Raw genomic sequence first — 11,881 nt, forward strand, 5'->3', positions numbered from 1 at the left:
ACATGGTTAACCCAGGTTCAATCCTCAGCACCCCATATGATCCCAAGTCCTGCCACAAGTGAACTCTCAATAGAGTCAGGAGTAAACCCTGAGCCCTGCTAGGTGTGGCCCCAAAACACCCCTACCCCAACCCAGAAAAACAAACAAACAAACAAACAAACAGTATCTTGAGAAGAAAAATCAGACAGAGAAGAAGAAAGCCTCATAAGTGAGAGAGAGCTGAGAGGACAGGAGCAGCATTTGTGCTGGGAGCAGGCCCCAGAGTAGACCATGTTCACTGAAGCTGCTCCATAACACTGAACCCAGGAGCGGTGAGCCCTTGCCTGGCCACCAAGAAAACAAGCTGGCTCTAAGATACCATTGGAGGAGCAAAGGGTGAGCCAAGGAGTCACCAAAGACCAAAGAAATATCCCCACAGCTGCCCCATAGGGGTTTTGGGCTTTTCCAGGCTGAGTCAAGGCTCTTCCGTTGGGCAACTCATAAAACACTTTCTCTAGCTCCTCCTCTAAGCGAATTCTGCTGGAGGGCAGACAAAGCCTAGGCTTCAGGATGGGAAACAAAGACCCAGCAAGGCCTTAGGGTTACTGAATGCCCACCTCCCACCCCACATAAACACTCTTGCAGTAATTGGGGTCACCAAGGACATCCAGAGACCCTAGGTGAGGTGGTGGGGTCTAGGGGATCCTGAGGAAGCTGTTAACTGCAGGGTGAAAACAAGCACCAGGCCCCTTGCAGTTGGCGATCTTTCATCCCATCCACCTATTCCCATCTTTCCCCCCTTTTCTTACTCTTCTTCCTCTCACCCTACCAGACCCCTCCATCTATGTTTCGAATCCACAGACTGGCCCCTCCTCCCATGTGCCTACCTGGAAGATGGCACCCTGGGCCATCATGAGCCTACCTCAGTCTCTTCACACACCCCTAGTGATGAATAACCAACTGCAGCATACACACACACCCCAAATCTGTCCTACTCATACAGTTCCTTGCCTTGAAGCCTTTCTGAAATACTACACAAGGAACTTCTCACATTAGAGACGAGGACACTCCCCAGTTGGAAGGCCTGTGCTGGCTTCTCAAGTGCCCTGGGGAAACCTCAACTAGCATTCAGGGCCCATTTGACCTGGGACCCACCTGACCCTCCAGCTTCCTGCACCCATCTGCCTGCACCCACCTGCCTCAGTATGACCTCCAGCCATACTGATAGTTTACCGTTTTCTAAACACACCTCAGTTCTGTCTGGGTAGGCTGGAAAGTCCTCCCTATAGCCAGCTCAGGTATCTGCTCCTGTGAAAACCGCCTGAGTCTCATTCCCATGAAGTTAACCCCTTCTCCCATCCCCTGCCTATCACATGTCTCATATGTATGGTGACTGTTTACCTGTCTGATTGCTACTAGACAGAGCAGAGCACCTCATGTCGCCATGAAAGATGTGTGCACTATACACAGCTCAAGTTGGATTTTGTTTTGTTTTGTTTTTGTTTGTTTTGGGGGGAACTATATCCAATAGTGTTCAGGGCTTATTCCTGTCTCTGTGCTCAAGAGTCACTATGGCACTACAGATCAAACTGGTGTTGGTTATGTGCAAGGCAAGTGTACTATGTACTATGTCTCCATCCCTAAGTAATACAAACTAGATTGTTAAGAGTGTTTATGAGGGGTCAGAACAATAGCACAGCAGTAGGGCATTTGCCTTGCAAGCGGCTGACACAGGATGGACCTGGGTTCAACCCCCAGTTGTCCCATATGGTCCCCCAAGCCAGGAATAATTTCTGAGCACATAGTTAGAAGTAATTAATCCCTGAGCATCACCGGGTATGGCCCCAAAACAAACAAACAAACAAACAAAAGTGTTTATAAGTAAGCTGCCAAGTTCCTGCCTCCCTTCTCATTGCTCCACTATTTCCATGTTTCTCCACAACACACAGTAGTCCAAAACAACTTTATCCAAGTAAGCTTTTTCCCCTTTACTTAGAATATATCCCCTCAGACTGGTCTAACATGGCCAGAGGTTAAACTCTTGTGTGTAGTTTTTTATAGACATTGCCAAATAGTTCTCTGGGCAGATTCTGAATTCCATCACAGTGGCATGTGAGTGTAGATCCCTGCTATCCTGCTAGGCCTGTTTGCATGACTGTCACTCACATTTGCTGTGTGAACAGGCATGCAAAGGCAATGATCTCTTCATTCCAGAAGCTGTCTCTTATCTAAGGGAGAGTAGCAGAGGGGACTGTGGGAGCCCAAGGTGGAGGGTGGGTTTGAAACCTGCTTGCAGGTGGCATGAAAACAAAACAAACAAACAAAAAAAAGAGTGTTTATGAGTAAGCTGCACAAGTAAGTAATGGCAGTAAGACCCACCCTGTGTTGACCCAACACACTGATCATTTCTTCAGATCTTCAGTACTTGCATGGCCTATCCTCATTCCTCTCCTGCTGTGCTGCTCCTGAGTCCAGAAGATAGTAAGTCACTACTGTTTAGGAACAATGCTATACTTCCTATCTCACAAATGAGGAAATTGAGGCTCATGGGGTGGAGGGCCAAGCAGTGCCTAAGGGACAGGACAGGTATATGATTTTTTTGTTTTTGTTTTTATTTTAAGCCATACTTGGATATGCTCAGGGGTTACATCTGACTCTGTACTCAAGAATCACTCCTGGCAGTGCTCAGGGAACTATCTGGGACACTAAGTAAGGATTAAATCCAGGTCAGCAAATGCCCTTCCTGCTCTCCAGCCCCAGGACAGGTATTTCAGCCCTTGTACTACATGACCTCAGTGGGCCAGGGCCCACTCTCCTGTGAGAAGGGGAAGAGAATACTCCCAAATAGGTTAAGGCCAGGCCTCAGGGCTGCCGCTTTTACCCATGACCTCATCGCCTCATCGTTAGTATCAACCCAGAAGGCAACAGAGTTCCAGTCTAGAAGGAGGAAAGTACAATCCAGAACATCCAGCAACTCCATAATATTACTCAGGGAGGCCAGTCTACAGGGACATAGACCCTCCATTTGACACCAATAGCCCTCTCACCCCTGAGCCTGGCTCCCACCATATCCTCCCTGCTGGTCTCTCCTTGAAGGAAGCACAATATCCAACAGTGCTGAGGGTTGAGTTGTGACTTTCTCAATGTTTGGCATTTGCCTTATATGCAATTCAATCCCTGGCACTCCTGAGCTTAACCAGGCATGGTCCCTGAACACCGAACAGGTACTTCTAACAGGTAAGTCCTAAGTACCTCCAGACGCAGACCCTAAAAATCAAGGGTATAGGGCCCGGAGAGATAATACAGCGGTGTTTGCCTTGCAAGCAGCATATCCAGGACCAAAGGTGGTTGGTTCGAATCCCGATGTCCCATATGGTCCCCCGTGCCTGCCAGGAGCTATTTCTGAGTAGACAGCCAGGAGTAACCCCTGAGCAACGCCGGGTGTGGCCCCAAAACCAAAAAAAAAAAAAAAAAAAGAGAGAGAGAGAGAAAAAAAAATCAAGGGTATAATGATACCCTTGATATGATAATAAATAAAAAATTATAGTTTCAGTGCCGGAGCAATAGCATGGCAGGTAGGGTGTTTGCCTTATATGCGGCTGACCCAGGTTTGATCCCTGGCATCCCTTATGGTCCTCTTAGCCTGCCAGGACTAATTTCTGAGCGTAGAGCCAGGAATAACCCTTTTGCACCACCAGGTATGGGCCAAAACCCACAAAAACACATAAATAAATAAATTTTAGTTTTCTTCTTTTTGGTTCATAGTTGCAGAGGATATGGGTGCTTCATAGAAGTAATCAAAAACAGGTCACTTGGGGTGGACCTTCAAAACCAATATGGCTGGTGTCCTTTATTTTGTTTTTTTCTTTGATCCTTTTTTGGTTTTGGGGCCACACCTGGCTGTGCTCAGGGCTTACTCCTGACTATGTACAGGGATCAGGAGTGATATGGTGCCAGGGTCAATGCAGAGCTGGCCAGTGCCAAAGACTTTACCCACTGTACCATATCTTTCTGGCCCCATTCTGATGTTTTTATGTAAAGGGGAGGCCTGGTTACAGATGCAGAAAAAAGAGGACATGAAGGAGCATAGAGGAAAAAAGTCAAGCATCCCCAGCCCCCATATGCAGTAAAACCTGGAGGAGCACAACCTCCTCTCACACCCGTGGAAGAAACCACAGCCAGGCTGGGCTCCAGACCCCTAGTGCTGAACTCAGATCCCCAGCGCTGGACCCCAGATTCAGACCCCTCAATGCTAGACTCACCCTAACACCGCTGGTGTGGGAGAGTGGGAGGGTTTGGGAGCCAGCAGGTCTGTGCTCTACTGTGCCTACAGCCCCTTAAAATGAAGACAAAGAGAAATATTTTACCTCAAAAGGGCAAGATCCTGAAGATTGCCACACACAATGGATTCTTGTGATTTTAACATTTCTACTGTTTTCCTTTTTTTTATTGAGTTGGAAAAGATTACAAAGTATAAAGCAGAAAATTAAAAGCATATGCCTACTTTGAAAGTGGATTCTTAGTTAAAAAAACAACAGTCGCTCCTTTTCTCATTTCACTGTTATTTCGTGAACTTCCTTACAATTGTTTTTGCTTGCCTTTTTTTTTTTCTCTTCAAGGAAATTGTTCCTTCCTCCACCTCCCCAGACTGTGGGGCTGGGCCTCGGAGAGACCAGGCAAATACCCCGTCTACATTATAAAGGGCTACTGTTATGCAGATTTATATAGACATTGTATAAAATCAGCAGTCCTGCTGTTTTATAACTTCCTTTTTCACTTAATCTTATGTCTGAAGAGTTTTGCCACATCTGTAGTATCTTCCAGAGCATGATACTTAATTTCTGCGTCCATCCTTCTATGAATAAAGTCTGTTGACTCAATTCCCTGTCTTTGAGCATTTAGGGACTCTGCATTTTCCTCAGCTATAAATAAGGAGGGGGGGGGAGAGGTTTTTGCTTTGATTGTCAACTGCATCCCGGAAAAGGGATTACTAAATCTATTCTTTTAAAAGGTATTTTTTTTATTTCTTTTCTTAAAAAAAAATCAAAACATTGTAAATGCTTTGGTGTCTCCAGTCAAACGGTGGGCATTGATCTCAACGGAAGGGCCCTGGCGGCCCCGCATACATTCCCGCAGCTGGTTTTTTCCTTATTTTTATCTCCACCTATCTATAAAGCTGGAATCTCCTTTTCATTTGTACTATGGTATTTCTAACATTTTTCACAAGGTTTTTTTTGGTGTGTTTCCTCCACGATTACGTGAATCGTCCTCTGCCCGTGGGGTCCACCGGTCAGTTCCTCTGATTGTTCGGGCTTGAGCGGGACATGAAAGAGCCGCAGCAGATGGGAGCGGGTCGCTTCCTCCACGCCCTGCTGACCCTCTTCCTCCCTGTTCCCCTCCTCGGGAACATTCCTCCGCTCCCCGGGGAGGCTTTGTCATTCGCCTCGCACTCAGGCCGGCCTGGGAAAGACGCGCCTCTCCACCTTTTACTGCTTTTCCTCCCCTCGCCCCGCATTCCTGCTGCTCCCACCTCACCACGCCCTGCATTCCCGCCTGGAAATTCCTCCAGGAGGTCCAAGCCGCAGGGGACCCCTGCTGACCTGGCCTGCTGACCTGGCCGAGCCGAGGAATCTCAGCCCCACCTGGTCGGGGCCTGAAAGGGGGAGACGGAGCCAGGGAGCCAGGAAACCAGGTCGGCGGTTCAGAGGAAAACTGAATCCACAGAGAGAGGCCAAGGAGAGAGCAATGAACGGTGTGGGATGCAAGAGCAGGATAGGGACGTCTTTGATGTCTTTCAAAGACTGGATCTCACCCCCCCCCATTGCACCCCACCATCCTAGGAAGGCACCCTAAGGAGGCAGAAATGTAACTTAAGAGCATGACATGACAAGAGCGCCAGGCCTGCTGCAGTCAGGGCGCTGATGACCACAAGTTCCTGGCTAGGTCTCAGCCTGGATGCTGGGGACTTGGAGTGGGCCGGAAAGGCGCAGGTGTCCGGAGCATGTGCCATTGAAAGTGCAGGGAATCAGGGGCCAGAGCAATAGCACAGATGTAGGGCGTTTACCTTGCACGAGGCAGACCCAGGACAGACCTGGGTTCAATTCCCAGTGTCTCATATGGTTCCCAGAGCCAGGAAAGATTTCTGAGCACATAGCCAGGAGTAACCCCTGAGCGTCACTGGGTGTGCCCACCACACACACACACACACACACACACACACACACACACACACACAAAATAGTACAGGGGATCAGCTGAGGATGGTAATTGAAAGCGCAGGGTCTTGGGGCCCCTCAGGAGACAATTGCCCACTACACTCAGAAAAAGATCCTTTTAAGTTGCCGGTTATCTACACCTTCACTTATTCACACTTCACTCTAGTCTGGGGCTGCAAGCGGGAGACAAGGCTCAAGGAGCACAGCTTTGCGAACAAAAGACCTGGGGGCCCCCCAAGCACTGCCCGCAGTGAACCGGGAGTAGCCCCTAAATACCAACCGGGTGTGGTCTTATGCCCTCCTCCCCAAAGTCTGGGGGACCAGCCTGTGCCTGGCAGCAACTTGCAGGTCCCGCCAGACTCTAGAGGGGAGACAAGCCTGGACCAATGATCAGAAAGAGCTAGGAACGCGCCTGGGGGTGCATGACAGACACACTAGGGGCTGCTTCCCAGAAGCTGCGGCTTCGAGCTGGGCCCTGGGGGGGGGACGAGAGGATCAAAAGATTGGGGCCGGGCTGGCAGGCACAGTGCGCTGGGCAGCCACCTGAGCAGCCCAAGGAGGGTGACGCTCTGGGGGCGGGGCATGGAGAGGCCAGGGGGGCCCCAGCCCGCTTTCTGCAAACGCCTCTGCTAGGCCCAGACTTGGCGCAGGGGTGTGGCAGGCAGGGGCCCCGCGCCCCCGGCCCGGCCCGCCCCCCGGCCCAGCGGCACGTAGCACTCGTCTGCCCCGCGCGCCTGGGCAGGTAACAAAGGGCCAGTGTCAGCCCGCGGCGGGGGCGCTCACTTGGGTGGGGCCCGGCCTGCAGAAAGGGGGGTCTGGGGAGGGCTGAGTTGTATTCTCCACCCTGAGCTTTCCCACCCCGGGCCCCCGAGACCCGAGGAGAGCGACTGGGGTGCCAGGAGGACTGATAAAGAAAAAGCCAGAAGCCAGACAAAGGAAAGAAAGGGTCGTGCTTCAAGGCCTACTAGGTTAGGTTTTGGTCATGAAAAGCGCGGTGGGCATGAAAAGCGCAGTGGACGTCTTGCTAGAGAGGCGCTTTCATTCATCCCGGCCCCCAAATTCAACAATGACTGCTGTGCCCAGATCTAACTGGAATTGGAGCCCCCAGCTTCATCAGGCACACAGAATGGTTCATCAGGCAGGACACAGTGGAGATAAACTTGTTGCAAGTGGTGCTTTCATGCAACCTTGGAGCTAACTGACCTCCATCAAGGCAATATAAAGGGGTGTCGAGGAGGTTAGGGGAGAACATAGCCCTTGGCGGCCCCGCCAGGACCATTCAATGCCCTCATGGGTCCGCAGGCCAGAGAATGCACGGTACCGAGTGGGTGTGCATATGTGTGCAGTTCCCACGGACACGGGACACGCACGTGCCCACACCAGGGCGCATCTTCTTCCCCACCCCACCTGCTGCCAGGAGAACTGGACAGTGAGCTTTAGAGGGATCCTTTGGGTTTACCCCCTCTCTATGCTCCCCTCTCTTCAGTCTCCCTCCCCCACACCCTTCCACCACTTTGTCTGCCAGAGGGACAATGCCCCCAAATCCCTTCCACCAAGATGGGAAGGAGAATTGGGGCCAGGTTCTCCGGAGATCAAAAGCACTTCTGTCCTCTGCTAGGGGAGTGGCTGCCCTTCCCCCTAACACCAAGCCCACCGCCCAGTCTCCCATCCCCCAGCAGAGTAATCAAGTTGGAGAATTGAGGACCCCCATGGGGAGAAAACTAAGAAGTGGGAGCTGAGAAGCTGCTTCGCCATAGCTATAGGTTCTGGAAAATAGCTGTTTTTTTTTTTCATGAATGCAATGGGGAGCAGGGCTGAACTTTGATCAGGGCCCCCTCAGTCTGTTCCCTGCCCACTGGGAGATGGGCTCACACAAACTCACTCACACATCCTTGCACAGTGCAACCTGGCCACAGTTCCTATTCATGAAGGTCTGAGCCCCAGAAACAGAGAAAAGCTCCCAGGCTCCAACTAGCTTGGTACAATCTCACGTGGTCAGTTATGGAGGAGAGAGAATGGAGAGAATGAATATCAGCCACAAGCTCACAGTGCAGACCTCCGGTAGCACCCCCATGCTCAGGTCTCAGGATGTGGTTGCAGAGAGGGAGGGAAGATATCCTGAACACAGGACCTTCTGTGCTGGTGGCTCAGCACTTCAGGTGACAAAGAAGGTGAGCAGATGGATGGATGGATGGATGGATGGATGGATGGATGGATGGATGGATGGATGGATGGATGGATGGATGGATGTGCAAGGTCAAGAATTGAGCAGAGGGGCTGGGCGGTGGCACTAAAGGTAAGGTGCCTGCCTTGCCTGCGCTAGCCTTGGACGGACCTCGGTTCGATCCCCCAGTGTCCCATATGGTCCCCCAAGCCAGGAGCAACTTCTGAGCGCATAGCCAGGAGTAACTCCTGAGCGTTACTGGGTGTGGCCCCAAAAAAAAAAAAGAAAAAGAATTGAGCAGAGTTGAAAATCCTTGGCATGCCCTGACTAGAAAGGAATTATCACTGCTTGGGCCCTAGCAACCATCACCACCTCAGCAGGTTGTAGCTCCCCAAGGGCTGGAAAAATCCCTTTGATGTGGCCCCTGTTCTCTACCCATGTCCACAAGTTAGTTGTTCAAGCACTGTCTGCTGACCATCAGAGTGGACTGCTGCCGTGTGCTGTTTCCTCCAATGTGGGATCCCCTCACAAGTGTCTTCCAGCTCTGAGTTCTCATTCCTCCATCATGGTGTCTGCCACAACATAAGGCAAACAGCCCAAGAACCCAAGAGCAAGGAGCTGCCATGGAGACAGGCCTGCCACACTTCCCAATTGAGACCTCAGGCACTCATTTCTTCTTGCCAGTCTTAGTTTCCTTATCTGTAAAGTAGAGATAGAAGGGCCATCTGTGTAGGAGGATGTGTGCAGCTCTTCTCCCTACACACACACACACACACACACACACACACACACACACACACTGTCCTACCCCCTCAGTACTCAGCGTTTTTTCTTTTATTTCTTTTGTTTTCTTTTTGTTTTTGTTTTTGGGTCACACCTGCAGTGCTCAGGGGTTACTCATGGTTCTATGCTCAAAAATCATTCCTGGCAGGCTCAGGAGACCATATGGGATGCCGGGATTTGAACAACTATCCGTCTGCATGCAAGGCAAATGCCCTACCTCCATGCTATCTCTCCGGCCCCTCAGCATTTTTTCTTTACACTGCACACCTCTTCTCCCACCCTTCTCTTTAAATCTATCCTTAGATCCACACTACTGGTCTCCGAGGAAGGGCAGGACTGTGTCCTCTATGGTCTCTGTGACTTCTTATATCCAGCATGGACACACACATGGAAGAGGAAATAAATGTTTATTAAGTAAAGAGGGAAAGCATTCTGTTAAGCAGACAGGACTGTGACATTTTATTTATTTATTTTTAACTTGGGTAAACATTTAGTGGAGCTCAGTAGCTACTACTGTCAGAATTTGGGAGACTATTTGGTGCTGGGGGCAGAGCCCAAGCCTCCTTGCATGGAAGGCCTGAACTCTCCTCCTTTGAGCTCTCTCCCCTGTCCCAAGAGATAGTATCCTAGATCATGGAGGATATTATCTAAGATATGAGGTTACTTTACAGAATCCCTGACCCACCACCATCCATTTTACAGATGAGGAAGATAAGAATGCAAAACAGGCTGTCAGAGATCACCCGTGGCTGCTGTCCTGCTTAGACTTTAAAGTATCCAAACTGGTATGAGAAAAGGTTGGCTCCATGAGTTCCTTTTCTATTGCCCTCAGACACCTTCTTCTCCTATGCAGAGCATATAAGAAGCATATCATGGGGGCTGGAGAGATAGCATGGAGGTAGGGTGTTTGCCTTGCATGCAGAAGGATGGAGTTTAGAATCCCAGCAGCCCATATGGTCCCCCGAGCCTGCCAGGATGCCAGGAGCAATTTCTTTTTCTTTTTTTTTTTTTTTTTTTTTTTTTTTTTTTTTTTTTTTGGTTTTTGGGCCACACCCAGTGATGCTTAGGGGTTACTCCTGGCTGTCTGCTCAGAAATAGCTCCTGGGAGGCACAGGGGACCATATGGGAGACTGGGATTCGAACCAACCACCTTTGGTCCTGGATTGGCTGCTTGCAAGGCAAACACCGCTGTGCTATCTCTCCGGGCCCTCAATACATAAATACATAGCCAGGAAGATCATGCAAAGGTTTGGAACACATTCATTATATGTGAGAACCCTGTGTTGAAGCCTCAGCACCACATGGTCCCTGATCACTTCTGACAGCAACCCCCAAGCACTGAGCAAGAATTAGCCCTCAGCACTGCTGTGTCTGGCCCCAAATGACAACAACCCCCCAATCCACACCTACATGCACAAATAGGAAGTAAACCACTGCTTGCTCCCCTGCCTCCAGCTTCCTACTTCTACACCCAGGATGGATTCCAGAGAATCTACACTTTCCCTACAGTTGATATGCTGCTCAGATGACAGTGACAGTGACGAGGTCAGTCAAGATTGGCATCCCAAAAAATTCCACATCAAGTATCTAAAACCTGTGAGTAGTAAGTCTGAGGCAAGTGAACTGATTATTTTAGGCTCTTGGAAAGAGAAACAGAACTGTTCAGGTGGGGCTGGAGTGATAGCACAGTGGTAAGGCATTTGCCTTGCATGCAACAGATCCAGGATGGACCTGGGTTCGATCCCCATCACCCCATATGATCCCCAGACCCTGCCCGGGGCAATTTTTGAGCTCAGAGTCAGAACTAACCCCTGAATGTCACCTGTGTGGCCCAAAACAACAACAACAACTAAAGAACTGTTCAGGTGAGTCCACTCCAAATGTACAGAGGGACAGATGAAGAAGATATAGCAGAGAAGGAGAGTCAAGAAGGAGGATCTGTCTGGAGGCATCTGGCCTGAACCTGGAAGAGTAGTGGCAGTTTCAAGATCAGGGAGTCTCAGGAGTGAGTAGCCTAGCTCCAGGGGCTCTCTGATTCCTCATAAACTCCAGACAACACCTGGCTGGTGTCTGAAGCCATCCAGTGTGTTTTGACAGGGTAGAGCAGCCAGCAGAAGCTCATGTTCCAACTCAGATAGGCCCTGTCTCTGTACCTCTCCTGTCCTGGCTTGACCTGGAACTGCCCCTGCCCCAGGCATTCACCCACTAAACAACCCAGCCTCCACGGTCCTGGGGTTATGGGATAGATACCTGCTCCCCCACAGCCTAGGCTGGGTCACAGGTGTCCCCTCTGGTTTCTCTGCCCATCCCCTAGAGCGCCAGTGGATGTGGGCCATAGACATGATGGGGGTAGTAAGGGAAGAGGACTGGTTAGTGGGGGGATGCCCCAAGATGATTAGTGAGGAGAAGCAGCTTACTTGGGAGAGTCAGAGGTCTATGTGTAAATGTTGCCTTTGGTGAAAGTAAGCAAGATTCTTTAGCTCCAGGTCTTCTCAGCAGCCAGATGCTCAGCTTGTAGACCATGCTTGTTCAGCCCTTTCAGTTCTGAATGTGAAGGACCAGTAACAAGGGCCAGGGAGATGGGGGAGATAATGTCATAAGAAAACATTTGTGGGGCCAGAGAGATATCATGGAGGTAAGGCATATGCCTTGCATGCAGAAGGACGGTGATTCGAATCCCAGCATCCCATATGTTCTCCCAAGCCTGCCAGGAGTGATTTCTGAGCGTAGAGCCAGGAGT

The sequence above is a fragment of the Suncus etruscus genome, chromosome 6, assembly GCF_024139225.1.
Source record: "Suncus etruscus isolate mSunEtr1 chromosome 6, mSunEtr1.pri.cur, whole genome shotgun sequence".
Lineage (NCBI taxonomy): Eukaryota > Metazoa > Chordata > Mammalia > Eulipotyphla > Soricidae > Suncus > Suncus etruscus.